General features: G+C 42.6%; 1 protein-coding gene across 2 annotated transcripts in view; it reads right to left on the bottom strand.

Annotated features, from left to right (window-relative positions):
• Nucleotides 1-8,530, bottom strand: part of RSPO1 (R-spondin 1) — a 113,672-nt gene extending 105,142 nt beyond the window's left edge. For both annotated transcript variants that reach the window (XM_018557233.1, XM_018557232.1), the window contains exon 1: nt 8,251-8,530. The gene's annotated coding sequence lies outside the window, so the exon portion shown is untranslated. The remainder of the gene's footprint in view (nt 1-8,250) is intronic.
• Nucleotides 8,531-12,314: the final 3,784 nt, after the last annotated feature.

Here is a 12,314-nt window from a genome sequence, read left to right as displayed (position 1 = left end):
AAATGCATGCTACAAAAAAAAAAATCATCCTTTTTTTAAAATACTGTTGTCAGGGCCCAGTCACGCCATAAAGAGTGTGTTACAGTGCGTTCCCCCTCCGGAACGCAACCCGGCCAGCTCACTTTGTTTTGGGATGGGAGGGGCGTGGTGGTGCCATGAAGTCAATAGCACCACAGCCACCCCCCCGCCACGCGATCGCCGGCACCCAAACGCATGGAATATTAGTGCTTGCGCATTGGTCCAGTGCAATCTGCAAAAAGACTGCATGGGCTACTTTTTTGCAGATCACACTGGACCTAAATGCAGACACTAATTTGCCACGCGTTTGGGTGCTGGCGATCGCACTGTGGACCGGCGCGGTGCTATTCATTTCAATGCACCGTCACACCCCCTCCACCCCAAAACATAGTGAGCCGGCCGAGTTGCGTTCCAGAGGCTGAATGCACTGGAGCGCACTCTTTATAGTGTGAATGGGCCCTCATTGTTTACATCTGCTGCTAAAAAAGTTCTATGTAAAAAATCCAGCTGCCCAATACCAGTGAGCAGCTGCTTCTAAATGCCAGACTGCTGTCACATATAACGCATGCCATGCCACCCCATACTGTGTGATAGGAAAGCAGGATTTAGTGCGTTCTTTACTACTGAACTGTGTGCTTCTTTCTGCCCTCTGCACGTTCCTTACTTCTGCCCTCTGTGCGTTCCTTACTTCTGCACTCTGCGCATTCCTTACTTCTGCCCTCTGCGCGTTCCTTACTTCTGTCCTCTGTGCGTTCCTTACTTCTGCCCTCTGCGCGTTACTTCTGCCCTCTGCGCGTCCCTTACTTCTGTACTCTGCGCGTTCCTTACTTCTGCCCTCTGCGCGTTCCTTACTTCTGCCCTCAGTGCGTTCCTTACTTCTGCCCTCAGTGCGTTCCTTACTTCTGCCCTCTGTGCATTCATTACTTCTGACCTCTGCGCGTTCCTTACTTCTGACCTCTGTGCGTTCCTTACTTCTGACCTCTGTGCGTTCCCTACTTCTGCTCTCTGCACGTTACTTCTGCCCTCTGTGCGTTCCTTACTTCTGACCTCTCTGCGTTCCTTACTTCTGACCTCTGTGCGTTCCTTACTTCTGACCTTGGTGCGTTCCTTACTTCTGACCTCTGTGCGTTCCCTACTTCTGCCCTCTGCGCGTTACTTCTGCCCTCTGTGCATTCCTTACTTCTGACCTCTGCGCGTTCCTTACTTCTGACCTCTGTGCGTTCCCTACTTCTGCCCTCTGCGCGTTACTTCTGCCCTCTGTGCATTCCTTACTTCTGACCTCTGCGCGTTCCTTACTTCTGACCTCTGTGCGTTCCTTACTTCTGACCTCTGTGCGTTCCTTACTTCTGACCTCTGTGCGTTCCCTACATCTGCCCTCTGCGCGTTACTTCTGCCCTCTGTGCGTTCCTTACTTCTGTACTCTGCTTGTTCCTTACTTTTTCCCTCTGCGTGTTCCTCACTTTTGCCCCCTGCGCGTTCCTTACTTCTGCCCTCTGCACGCTACTTTTGCCCTCTGCGCGTTGCTCACATCTTACCCCTGCACTCTGTGCGTTGTTACATCTACCCCTGCAATCTGTGTGTTGCTTACATCTTACCCCTGCACTCTGTGCGTTGCTTACATCTTACCCCTGCACTCTGTGTGTTGCTTACATCTTACCCCTGCACTCTGTGCATTGCTTACATCTTACCCCTGCACTCTGTGCATTGCTTACATCTTACCCCTGCACTATGTGCGTTGCTTACATCTTACCCCTGCACTCTGTGCTTTGCTTACATCTTACCCCTGCACTCTGTGCGTTCCTTACTTCGGACCTCTGCACTCTGTGCGTAACTTCCATAGGGTCAGGGTTTTGTGTATAGTTATATGTAGAATTTAGATATGAGACAGAACTGGCTGCTGGAATTAAAAACGCTTGTCTTAAAATATGCAATTTATGCAGTTCATTTTTAATTATTGTTTGCATTTTATTTAATTATGTGCAGGGCTTGAAAAATTTCGGGTGTCTTACCAGTCAGTCAAAATTGTCACCAGTCAGCATGACCGGACTATCGGCCTTGCAATTTATGGTAACATTTTTTGGGGAGAGATAGAGCTTTCTTTTGGTGGTATAAAATCACGACTGGGGGGGGTGTGTTTACTTTTTACTATAAAATGAAAAAAGTACCGTAAATTTCACACAAAATTTTTTTTCCCTACGTTATGTTATAAAACATTTATTCTTACCCATATTTGTGGTAAAATATCAAAGTCGGGATCACGTCGGGTGAATAGACACCAAACATGTCAAGCTTTAAAATTGTGCGCGCCTGCGAAATCGCAGCAAACAACCACACTGAAAACTGACCATGGGCGACGCTTAAGACACTTATATTGCTCATCAGTTTAGTGTTATCGGTGATTAATTACCCTAAAATTATTGCTCTCACTCCAACGTTCGCGGTGATGTATAACATGTGCGTCACAAAAGGTGCAATTGTCGTATTTGCACGTAGGCACACCCGAAGCATATCTGCGTGTGTACATGGGGGGCGGGGTGCTTTAAAAAATTGTGTGTGTTTTTAAAAAGATTTTATGCCTCTTTATTTTTTTTATAATATTTTTTTTAACACAACTTCATTGCTATCACATAGGGGGCTAAGAAGCCCCCTATGTGATAGCCAATTTACATGACAGGCCCTCTTTATGTAGACATCAGGGTTCTCCAAAACCCCTAATGTCGCCTAGGGACCCCCAGAGATCAGCTTCATCAGCTCCTGTAGCTGGATTGTGACACTGAATGCAGGAAGTGATGTAATATACATCACTTCCTGCATTCGGGGACTGGAGAGGAGATCAGAGGGAGATCATGTACTGACCCCTGTCACAGAGCAGCCGTGCCGCTCCGGGCCGGATCGGGCACAGTGGATCTCAGGACAGCCAAGTCAGTGATGCCTGCTCCTATACAAGCGGTCGGGTGTCTCTAGAGATACTCGTCGGCCACCCCAACTACTTTGTGACCTTGGTTAGGGCTGTGCAGGCTCTTAGGTGGACTCTGCGGGCTTTCAGGTGGGCTATGCGGGCTCTTAGGAGGATGTGCAGGTTCTCAGGTGGGCTGTGCGGAGTATCCGGTGGGCTTTTCAGGCTCTCAGATGGGCTGTGATGGCTCTCAGGTGGGCTATGCGGACTCTCAAGTTGTCTATGCGCGCTCTCAGGTGTCTGTGTGGGGGGTCTTAGGTGGGTTATGCGGGCTTTCGGGTGGGCTATGTCGGCTCTAAGGTGGGCTATGTGTGCTCTCAGGTGGGCTATGTGGGCTCTCATGTGGACTATGCATGCTCTCAGATGGGCTATGTGGGCTCTCAGGTGGGTTATGTTTTATCTCAGGTGGGCTATGTGGGCTCTAAGGTGGGCTTTGCTTGCTCTCAGGTGATCTATGCAGGCTCCCAGGTGGACTATGTGGGCTCCCAGGTGGACTATGTGGCCTACCAGATGGGCTATGCAGACTCTCAGGTGGGCTATGTGGACTCTCAGGTGGACTATGTGTACTTTCAGGTGGGCTAAGCGGGCTTTCAGGTGGCTGTGTGGGGTCTCAGGTGGGCTATGCAGGCTTTACTGTGTTTGCTGTGAGGGTTGTGATGTGTCTCACCAGGGGTCCGGAGGTGGGTAGCGTGACAGAGGAGATGTGCGGGCTTGGCTGCGCCTATTTATATGTGCCTGGCTCACAGGAAAATGTGGCATCAGGCAGATGCAGCTGCCTGAGGTCCTGTACTTGCTGGAGACATCCGCCGCCGCATCTGTCAAAAAATCTGAAGTGCCGGTATGGGCACATGGTGTCTTGAGTGCCGGTGGCAGCTGGCTGGAAAACCGGAAACCAGACCTTAAAAACCAGACTGTCCGGGATTCACCCAGACAGGTGGCAACCCTAGTAAGAATTATGACAGTAAGTTCATTTTTAAAAGCAAGCATAATCTTTTGACAGGGGGATGTCATCTTTATAGTATAGATCACTGCCATCTGTATGTCAAAGTCTCCCAACAAAAGAGAGTGCTTATAAAGTAGTATATAAGTGCTGATATAAAGTAACAGTATAAATTGGAAAAAAAAAGTACAATTTTATTATTAAAAAACAGTCCTTGGGCTTAAGGTAGGTGACTTTACCTAGGCTGCCATCAGTCTGCTGCAAGCAGGAGGAAGCATGTCCTCATTCTCCTCTCTCCTAGTAATCAGACTACAACAGTGTAACCTTCTAGCAGGTCATATAGCGAGAGGCCGCATCAGAGGACTGATCTGTCTCAAACATGTGGGAACAGAAACTGCACAGGCACAAGGATTTACATGATTTCTTTATACCTAAGCCAACATTTCAGTCCAGGAATTAGATGGTAACCCTAGATCATGGGTAGGCAAACTCAGAGCTCCAGTGGTTGTGGAACTACAAGTCCCACAAGGCATTGCAAGACAGACAGCAACAGGCATTACTCCCGGAGGCAGAGGCAGGATGGAATTTGTAGTTTCAGAACAGCTGGAGAGCCAAGGTTGTCTACCCATGCCCTAGACAACACTTGAACAAAATTAGATTTGCCCTGATGAGAAAAGCCAATGAAGGCATTGTTAGGGGAGTTACATGTGCTTAATATATAATTAATATAATATTGATAGGTCCACTGTAAATGCCTGTTTGTCAAATTCAGGCATGCCAAATTTCATGAGCAGGAATTAGATTATTGCGTGTTCAGGGGAGGACGATATCTCAGAACTCACTCACACCACTTAGAGCTAGAGGATGTTGACATCCACTGTGATCCATTAAAGCTATACACAAGAGGAACATAGAAGCTTTGAATCATGCATACCACATCCTAATCCACATCAGTTCTGGGTGTACACTATTTTTTATATCCATGTGACCACTTCTTATTAGAGACCCTGTGGTGAGATTACCCAACGTTGTGTGTCCACCCACTCCAAAAAGGCCATATATCAGGTTTCAAGGTCTTGAAGCTGGATTCCATAACTATATAATTATTGTACATTATGGGGAATCCTTTAAGGCCCCATTCACACTGAGCTACTTACCTTTAGCGGTGGATTCGCACGGCCGGGATATCGCGACTGTTCGGGGCGACTATCCAGTGACGGTAGCGGGACCTTCACCATCGGGCTCCATTAAAAAATACAAAAAACTTGCAAAATCCGCCAAAAAAAGGGTCCTGCTGGAGTGACGAGCGACATGGAGCTAAGACAGTTCCAATGAATAGCATTGGCCGCCGACTTCTCGCGATATCGCACAACAAAAATGCGCGATATCGTGGCGGAAATCGCGCGATAAATCAGTTAGTGGGAATGGGGCCTAAAAGAGCATGATTCCATCCTCTGGCTTTTTGTTAGTTGGGTAGAGCTAGGTATTTGATTATGGCTATCTTACCCAGGACGGATAAGAAGTCAGCTTGTCTGCTATCACATAAACACTGCACTATAGGTCAAAAGTGGAGCTGACCTTTTGGTAAGAGTACATATAGCCCCTAAATGCTAGTAATCCAGCAGCAGGACTTCTGGTATACAGACACCTTCTGGTACCTTCATTCACCCTACTTTAAGGTCAGTGCACTCATACCCCAATCATAAGCTCTACTTCAAGGAAAGGATGAACCACACCTCTCATGGTTGCACAAGGATTCACCCTACTTGCTCTTTTCCTCGGCCTACGTCTACTTATTGGTTGCAGAGTGGAATAGCAATCTTTATTGGCCAAACGGAGATGAGAAGAACAGAAAGAGTACAGGCACAAGAACAATGTTCCCTGATTTCTGTAATAAAGCACTGCTGATTTTCTTGGTGCTGGGGTACCAAGTGTCAGTCATCAATACTTTGTGAACTGGTGTTGACTATTGAATGATGAACTGATCTATGCTAAGTGCCCCCTGGTACATGTCAATTTATGTAACGCAAGCTTGTGTCTTTTATGGTCAGTACCATTTATATTTGTTTTGTTGTGTATTTTACATAAGATGTATTCTTTGTAAATCGTTTATAATGTTATGACAAACAAAACATATATGCTGAGCCTTTCAAGACCACACCTAGGGCTATAGGTGCCACCGCTTCAGAAACTGTAATGTAAATTTTGATAGTTGCACTGTAACAGTAATTTAGATTCCCCTTGAAGACTCCAAGAGGGGCTAAAGATGCTTCAGATGTTAGTAGACTTGTTAGGTCATATGGTCAACCCTTTTCAGTGGGCATTTCAGACAGCATGGTATTAGCACATTTGTTCTAAGCTAAAACGATGGTATCAGAAAATTCTCAGAATTGCATATTTGCCACCATATTGAGTCACAGGCTAGGATGCATTGTGTGGAAGCTCTTGATTCTGATAATAACAGAGAAAGGGGAAGGGGGCAATCTGTGTATGACATTGCACTTAAAGTGACACTAAACTCAGGAGTTAAATCTTACAAATGCATTCAAGTACCTTAACTATTAACAAAAAGCCTAGCTCATTTGTGTATCACTCAGCTGTAGATCCTCAAATCATCTCTGAATTGGTGCTGACACTGTCCTTCCTTCTGGAGGGTGACTACTTTTGTTCTCCATGGTCCCTGTGTGTGTTTTAAAGTAGACACCACTCTAAGCTCACTCCTGTGATGGGCTAAAATCTAATGTTTAGTTTATTAATATGTATTGAAATTATAGTCTATCACAGGAGTGAGCTTGGAGTGGTGTCTACTTTACAACACACACAGGAACCATGGGGAACAAAAGTAGCCACCCTCCAGAAGGAAGGACAGTGTCAGCACCAATTCAGAGATGATTTGAGGATCTACAGCCAAATGAAGTTCAAATTATTATTATTAATATTATTATTATTATTCAGGATTTATATAGCATCAATAGTTTGGGCAGCGCTTTACAATATAAGGAAGACATTACAGTTACAACACAAATCAAGACAAGATAGTAAGGAGGGCCCTGCTTGTGAGAGCTTACAATCAAAAAGGATAAGCTAAATTTTTGTTAATAGTTAGAGTACTTGATTGCATTTTTTCAGTTTAGTGTCACTTTAAACCGCTATACCTAAGATAAATGTAATAAAATTCCCTTGCTAACAGTTGCCTCTCTCTACATATCCTGGAGCTGTCTGTCTTCATAGCAGATGCTTCCTTATTGAGTTTAGTACATGCGGAACATTACAGTGACAGAAGCTGCAGGGGGAGAAGAGTGATGGAGGAACACCACTGTACTTGCTGTTCACATCAGAGTAGCAAAAGTCAAAATAACTGCACAAGCACAAAGGTTACCAAAAATATAAATTCTTGGGTGATTGTCTTCTTTAGATAAATGAGGATTCTGATGAAGTAAGGAAGTACGCAGAGCAGATGTGCATAAAAGATGGTGCAATGTGTCATAAAACTCTATTACATCAATGATGACTATAAACTTGGAAAAATACCATCAACCTCCATGTGGTGTGTTTTTCATGACCCAATAACTACTATATTATTTCTGCAGAAAGGAAAAAGAAAAAAAAAACATTTCCATTTCTCTGTTCTACATAACTAACCATGCTCTAAATTTGTCTGTTTCAAATAAAAAAAAAAGAATTGCAAATTTGACCTCGCAGAAGCTTCTTTCGCTAAACACATGAGCAGACCTCTCGCTCTTTTCTGCGATCCAAATAATATTTTTTCGAAAATAATTTTTTTCTTTTTTAAATTCCAATCACGCCCACAAATGTTTGTTTCCAAATCTGATAACTGTAGGATCTTCTTGGCACTAAATCCTTGCTACGATCCAAAGATGAACAGGAAAAATGAAACATTGTAAAATGTTTTCCCTGCTTAGTTTGACCACTTACAACAGGCTCTATAAACCAGTGCATGCGTGTATGTAAGTATGTATGTGTGTGCACTGTGCAAATGACTGGAGATCAGGCTGAGAGTTTTCAAAACTGGCTGTCAGTAAACCAGCATCCCCTGACATGCAACCATTGCCGTTCCCCCTTGCTAAACTAAACTGTTTTCCTTTTCGCCATCAGGATATAATATATCACTGTATATATACATAAGGAAAACACAAACTAAAGCACACAAATTATTTTCACTGCTGAGCTTGGGTGACGCTCGCTAGAATCCTTATAATAATTCACTGCCAGACTTTTACTCTCCAAGCAAAACATTCATAGAAATATTGACCTAAAGCATTAAAATGTAGTAAACAGCAAATATCAGAAAACTCAGAAAAACTGTTATCCTTACCTTCTGTATAGTTTCCACTTTTGAATGAATGTATATCTGCAGGACTGCAATCCTTTCCACAGAATCACTCCCCCAAAAAAAGAAAAAGCATCAACCAGCGCAAGGAAATAAAAGGAAATAATTGTAATAAAAGGTTCCAGAACTGTGGACTTGTTTCTTCTTATTTACACAAAGTAGCTAAAGAGCAAAAGTAGAACTTCAGCTCTCATAACTGTGCTAGTGATAACTCCAACTGGCTTTCAGAGAGAAAGAGAGAGAGAGGGGTCTGGCTGTGTCTGCATTGTAGTCCATCAGCAAAACCAAGTGTTCAAGCAGTGTAAAAAAACAGCATGTTAGCTCCTCTGGCTCCAACCACTTTCATGCAGTCACTGACTCTCACTTTCCCTCTCATTGTTTTTTTTTTTTTTAATGACCAAAGCATCTAGGTTTTTTTTTCTTCTAAGTTAAGCCAGATATCTGTTGAAGTGCCACCTCCTCAAGGGTACACAAAAGATTAACTCTTACCCTTCTCCTTTTTTCAACCTTTTTAAAAATTTTACATACATTTTACAGCAAATCTATAGACTTTGTGTAAACCTCTTCATTTTTTTGTATTATTGTGTCATTTTTTTTGTATTATTGTGATATTAAAGTCAACAGGATTTTAAGCTATTTATAATGCTGAATGAATCACTTATAATGGATGCTGCTCCTTGATGTTTAAAAGGTTTAGTTTCCTGCAGAATCAGTTGGTCTCTGAACACTGGCCCTGAAATTCTGTTTTAGAAGCTGTGTTTTAGGACCCCCTTGCAGGGTCCTATGAAGCCACCCTTCTGCGTGCTAGTAAGCTATGCGTGTCTCCACAAAAACACATCGTATCTTTTAGTAATATCCCCTTCGCACACCCTACCGATGCACCCCAGAATCCAACGGGTGCTGGAACAACAGGTGGATGGTGCCACAGTATACAATCTAGAAAATATGTTGTCCACACACCATTCTGCTTCGGAATATCTTTATTCATATACCTTTAGCATGACATGGCATGCTAAAGGAATATGAATAAAGATGATATTTCAAAGCAGAATGACGTGTGGACAACATATCTTCTAGATCCAGAAACACACAGGTACAGCAAGGCAATCCACCCCCCTGCTCCCCACTCTACCCTTCTCCCTTCACCATGCTAATTGATGGATGGCTGCTGGAGACTGCTCTGTCCCTTGTTATCTTGTTCTTGACAGGAAGTTCATAAAAGCTGAGTTAAGAGAGTTGGAGCTGTTTGGAAACATAATGATTGTAAGTGTTTGGGCAACAATGGAAATAAATACAATACTGGGTAATGTGTATTTGTTTGATCTGGATTAATTATTGAAAAATGTTTGAGAGTTTAATACTAGTAATGCTTCCTTGACAAGCAAACACAAGTTGCTGAGGCTATAATAGCATGTACCCTGTGTGGAAATGTATCCCTTTAACATAAGGTCATTTGGGAGTTCCAAAAAAAAAAAGTGTATATGAAAGAAGCCTACCTGCTGGTCTGTTGTATTTTGACAGTGGCTGGTGTGTCCCTGACAGAATACCCAAACAAGTGGCTGCAGTCACTAAACGGTCAACATTTAAAGAAGATTGAAAAGTCGACTTTTTCTCTATAGAGGCCTTGATGGGGCTGCACGCTACTTGAATTTCAGCCAAAATTAGACCAGTGTATGGCTAGCTTAAGGGCTCATGCACATGGCCGATAGTACTGATATCTATGCAGGATCTTTCTGGCAGAAGCTGCAGTGGAAAAAAAAAGTATCTAATGTTTAGTAAAGTACTTTTGTAAATAATGTTTTAGATGCTTCTTCCATTCAGCTAGCTCAGATTTGCATGTACATGCGTTTACAAGCGTTTAGATGCATACACACTTGAACTACTGACCACAGATGCAGATCTCTCTATATTGATTGAACGGATCTTTATGCAGCAAAGTTTTCTGATGCATACTCAGCTGTGTGCATGGGCCCATAGCATACAATACTGCTGCATTCAGATCTGTAAAAAGCTATAGGGAGAATTCATAAAAACTGGAGCAGACAGAATCTGGAGCAGTTGCCCATTGAAACCAACAGAAAAAACGGATTTGTTATGGGCGCCTCCTCCAGATTCTCTCTGCTCCAGTTTTTATGAATTTCCCCTTATATGATTTACAGCCCTGAACACTTTTTTTTTAAACATCCATGTGCATTAGCCCTTTTCCTGCACTGTATTCAACTGCATAAAATCAACTGCATCCATGGTCAGTGTCTCTGTAATTTATGTGTGTATTTATGTAAACGCATGTACATGAGTAGATGGTGGGATTGAAAACTGAGCTTGAGGAATGGAATTGTATTTAATGATGTGAATGTTTTACAGATATTTACCTGTATAAATGTGTGTAAATAGAAACACTTTACAGACCATTACATTTTTTTGCTTGATCTTGCTAGCAGATATCAGTATTTCATTATGTGTACATGAGCTGTTATCGTTATCAGGTGGACAAAACGATATCACAGTCAGATGATTTTATTCTACTTTAACACACCCTTCTGCTGTTTTTACTAAATAGATTGCCTTTATCTGGCAGCTTTCCACTATGTTTTATAGCTCTAAATTTCCTCGCTCCCACAGATTTGTTTATTTGTATGGCTCTGGGTTACAGCTCAACACTCCTGTGCTTTCTGCTTGGGATTCTGTTGAATTCATAGATTGGTTTAATTAAGCAATCTTCTGCAAATATATATCACAATATACAGTATTTTGGAATAGAAGGCAACATTACATAAGCAATATACATAATAGAATGTATCTTGTGTATGCATACCTACTTTCTGAGATTAGAAAGAGGGACACTCTTTAGCGCAAAGTTTTTAGGGAAAGGAGACACCCCCTGTCACGTCCCCAGTTACGTGGACCATGAAGAATAAATATGCAAGAAATGATTGGCTAAACCCACAAGTGTTTTTTGTTTTTTTTTATCACTAGGATTATATTGGATTTTTTAAATAATAATGTGTTAATAAATAGGTTTATGTGAAAGGTTTAGTGTAGCGTAACACTTTTGGTTGTGAACTATGGCACTTATTACATAGAGGTCTACACCTCAAAAGAGTAGACATGAACTCAGGTTATGACTGAACCTAGTCCAAACCCGGTCCAACCCTAAACTCCTAACAAACTCGGAAGCAGATCCTTCTGTGCTGCCCAATCAGCTGCTGGTGGGGAATTTCCAGCCCCCAGGTTGACATCATATACCTTATATGGCAACATGCCTATATTTGATAAATTACATTTATCTAATATGGCTATGTGGCCATATTAGGAAAATGACATCAACACAAGCATCCTGATCCTTTGTTTACATGCAGATGTGGGGTGGGGAAAGCCAGACAATCAGCTGATTGGGTGAATGTGTGTGCCCATGGCGCTTCCTTGTTGAGAGGAGCTTGGGTTTTGACTGGGTTCAGTGCGAACATAGTTATAGCTAGTTCTTTTTGCGCCCAAGGCAAGAACAAAAAAATGTGCCCCCCCCAACAGGCATGTGACGTCACCCAACACTGCACACATGCGGCATCATGTGACTTCAATAATGTCACTATGCCGCTCAGAAGAAGGGACCCTGCATGGCCGCGAAACGTTGGCTGTATGACGCATGTGAAGATTTATTAAAAAGTGCCTTACTTCTTGCACACAGCTGGTGACTTCTATTATGGACTGTATCTGATATGACACCACCCGTGTTGTCACTTAATGCACCAACCTTTCATCAAGGTATGTATGCTGTATGGAGTGCAGGTGATTTCGTATTATCGTCATGCGATGTCATGCGCCCCGCTTTCAGGATGTGTTTTTTTTTTTTAATGTATTTTCTATTACTTTATTATTATTATTATTATTTTGTATTATTTGGGGAAAATATCAGGGATATAAACAAACCCCTGACATTTCCCTTTTAAAATAGAAAAAGACTCTAGTACAGAGGCTTTCCTATTCATTCAGAAAATATTTACTGTCAACCAGTTTCTGAATGGGGAGAAGCCTCTGTACAGATTGCTACT

Source organism: Nanorana parkeri, unplaced genomic scaffold, assembly GCF_000935625.1.
Source record: "Nanorana parkeri isolate BGI_ZX_2015 unplaced genomic scaffold, ASM93562v1 scaffold275, whole genome shotgun sequence".
Taxonomy (NCBI): Eukaryota; Metazoa; Chordata; class Amphibia; order Anura; family Dicroglossidae; genus Nanorana; species Nanorana parkeri.
Note: the sequence above shows the minus strand (reverse complement) of the source record. Positions and strands in the feature narration are given on the sequence as shown.